Source organism: Amphiprion ocellaris, chromosome 19, assembly GCF_022539595.1.
Source record: "Amphiprion ocellaris isolate individual 3 ecotype Okinawa chromosome 19, ASM2253959v1, whole genome shotgun sequence".
NCBI lineage: Eukaryota > Metazoa > Chordata > Actinopteri > Pomacentridae > Amphiprion > Amphiprion ocellaris.
Window position 1 is genome coordinate 10,324,841 of NC_072784.1, and position 3,989 is coordinate 10,328,829.

Genomic DNA, 3,989 nt, shown 5'->3' on the forward strand with positions numbered 1-3,989 from the left:
CAAAAAATTTAGCTTTTTTCCACTTTTTCTGTTTTTCTACAGTAGAAGAGTCAACACACACACACATTTCAGCCTGATGGAACAGTCCACCTTCCATCAATTAATCATCAGCCCTTTCATCTTTAATTAAACTCACCGTCTTTAAAGCACACCCCTTCACGCATGCCATCGCTGTGGCTGCACACACACTCGCTCATACGCAGAACCAATGCAGTGCTCTGTGCTTCCTTATGGCAAATGTTCAGTGGGCACATGAACACACGCGCGCGCGCGCGCGCACACACACACACACACACACACACACACACACACGCACTTGTGTCTTGGGATGTGGTCTCAGAGGATGAGCTCCCTCCAGGGATTCCCTCAGCCACTGGCCTTCCCAAATTCTGGCTTAGGAGCAGCTCCTCTGCCTCTGTTACAGGTGGTGCTGCTGGGCCACCTCCCTTTTTACAGGCATCTGCTTTCTTTCTGTTGGCCGAGTAGAAGTCTGTGTTAGTTTAAATAGGCTTAATTGTTTGACAGAACATGATATGGATACAGACATTTAGGCTGTGTGTGGGATAGAACCACTGCACAGTCAAACAGCCACTTAATAATTAAGCTACTTTACAATGTAAAACATGATCAAAATGAGGTAGCTCCATGAGATTATGCCGACTTCTTACCTGTTTGAACAATGTTCTTATATTTCATCTTCAGCTGCTGCCACATGCGCTTCTCCCCCGCAGGATTGCACCTAAATGAAATAACAGAATAGGCTGCTATTAAACAGTTTTCCTGTAATATTATTGTGATTGAAACTTACGCATTGACTCGGGCAGCAATATATATGTTCCTCTCCTCTAACTGTGGCAATACAATAAAAAAAACATGCAACAAAAATATCACGGACCCTCTCAAGGCTGACCCTGAAGGGATGTACACACTGCAAACAAGCTTTCAAAAGACCTATAATCATCTACATCTCTGCTCTTATCCTACAGTGAGCCTGCTAGAAGTTCTGTTGGTGGTCACACTAAAAAGTCATCGCTCTAGGTCAGTGTTTCTCAACTAGTGGGGTGCACCCCCCTGGGGGGGCGCAGAGGCATGTCAGGGGGGGCGCAGGCAACTGGGAGGAAAAGGTCCTTCAACACGGAACTAATTAGCTGAACTATTGTTTTAACATCGGCCTGTTTTTTGCGGTGTACAACAATACTAAAATTGTGCTGGCCCATAGACTGTATATGCCATAGATATAAAAAAAATATTAATAATAATGATCTTCTGTATATATCTATGGTATATGCACTGGCCGTTCAGACTCCAAAGTACAGACTCCTGACAACGGGAGAACGCATCATTAATGTGCAGTCAGAACACCAGCGTACTTGATCACATCACATACTCAGCTCATCTCCGACGATTATTTTCACCAGCAATGTCAAACATACGGCCTGTGGGCCAAAACCGGCCCACCAGACGGTCCATTTCGGCCCGTGGGACGACTTTACAAATGATAAAAAATTACAACATTAACTGTAAATTGTAAATTTAAAATAATTTCTAGAACTTGACAAGTTGTTCTGATCATAAAGTAAAATACTATATTGTTCAGTTCCAGAAACCTGTGACTGAATGTTTTGTGTTTTTGTAGATAAACTGTTATCTGGCAGTTACAGTGCATGTGTAAATGATGAACTCAGGCATAACAGGCTACTGTTGAAATTGAACTTGTTTTCCTTAAGAAATTTCAGGTTCATAATATTTTGTAAAAAGATACTTCATTAAATGTGAACATTTTCAGAATGTACTTTTTTTGAACTAAAACAAAGGGGAAAAGTTGGAATTGTGGTTATTTATATGTTATGCTGTGATTTTACTGGTGGGGCCCACTGGAGATCAGATTGGATTTATGTGGTCCCTGGACTAAAATGAGTTTGACACCCCTGATATATATATATATATATATATATATATATATATATATATATATATATATATATATATATATATATATATATATATATATATATATATATATATATATATATACAAAGTTATTGGGGGGGCACGAAAGTTTTTTGTCCTCCAAAGGGGGGCCCGATAGAAAAAATTTGAGAACCACTGCTCTAGGTTGACATGATAACCCCTGTCACCCAGCAGAACACTATCAAACTCTCCTATACTGTATAATGGATACATAAGCATATACTGAAGGAGGTAGACAAATCAATTATATTGTTAAACTCTTTAGACTGCTGACCATGTTTTAATCTGTTGCTCACATTAAACTCATGATAAACCCTCCAGTCATGAACAGACCCAGGCCACTTGGCCTCCACATTAAAAATGATGTATGCAGCATCACATATGATCTTGACAGTGCAGAGAATGACAAATGTTTACCTATGATGCAGCCTTTAACATTTTGAAACCGTAGTCAATCTACCTCTAACCTACCTGCACATTTATGCTGTGAATGGACTTCCTGTTCACATAATCAGCTTCATTATGTGAGGCAGCTGTGATGAAGATGCCATCTATACAGCCAATCACACTGGGAAATCCTAACAGAAATTAAAATTACTAATCCCACTCTGATGTTGCAACATGATGTCATTAACAGAATATGATGTAAAATTATTTTAACAGATCTCTACATCATTCATCTGCAATCCTGTGGAACTCCTCCTTGATGGCTCTGACAGGTTTCTGTCCAGGGAAAACCACAAAGACGAGTAAAAACCCTTTCAGGGCCAGACACACTTTCCTGCCTCTCCTACACACAGCTGCCTTACTGAAGTACTCTGCATCTCAGACATTATATGAAAAACTTTCATTTGCAAACAACCACAGTGCAACACACAATATCTGCTGGGATGTTAGAGCATGACTGCAGTTGCTAATGTTGCAAATGTAAGGACGGATTAGGTTGTGGATGTAGATTATGGACTGTGATGTGAAACGGTACCACTCTAAAAGATAATTGTCCAGAAATGCAACAACATCTATGCACAGTCTGATAACAATCTCCCAAAAAATATTTAATTCTCTGCACAGTAATGCTGCTCCTTCATCCACCGCACCATTAATCAAAGGACATGACATTAAGACACACAGCAGAACTAGGCTTCACAAAAACTCACCTGCTGACTGAATGAATGACAAAATCAAATAACATATGTGGCTGAAAAAGGCCAGAGACGGAGAGGAACTCAAGGTTTACTGAGATAAACCTGGTCCCAACCAGGTTACATTCATAGAGTCTGTTACTACAGTAACTAACCAAAAGCTTTACTTACCTCTCTTTCTGAAACAGGCTTAGAGTTACCCCTCTGTCTCTAGTTTGAGCTACTTCCCCTTGTGAAACAGAAAACCCTGACTTTCCCTCATTTCAGGGTTAACAAACTCAGACTTTTCACTAAACCTACTGTTACAAGATTTTTATATTAACATTAATGATAATATAAAAAACCTTCGAACATTCCCTCCTGTTTATCATTAATACATTCCTTTATGATCAACACACTGCATGTGTGGGTCAGATGTGTATTCTTGTGTGTGTGATGCCTTAAAACGTGTGCATGTGTGTTACTTTGTGTGTTACTCTGTGCGTGTGCGTTTGCTACTGAGTGTGTGTGTTAGTATGTGCGTATTGCAGCTTATGTGTGTTAATATGTGAGTGTTACTGTCTGCATCTGTTTGTGGGTGTGTGTGTTAATATGTGAGTGTTGGTGTGTTGATGTCGTGTGTCTTACATTGCGTGTGTGGGTCAACTGTGTATTCGTGTGTGTGTGTGTGTGTGTGTGTGTGTGTGTGTGTGTGTGTGTGTGTGTGTGTGTGTGTGTGATGCGCTAAAGCACGTCTGAGTGTTACTTTGTGCGTGTGAGTTTGTTACTGAGCGTGTGTGTGTTAGTCTGTGCGACTGTTTGTGGGTGTGTCAAATGTGTGGATGCGTGTGACGTGTTGTGCGCATGCGCGGCCTCCCTCCCTGCGTTTCAGTGACA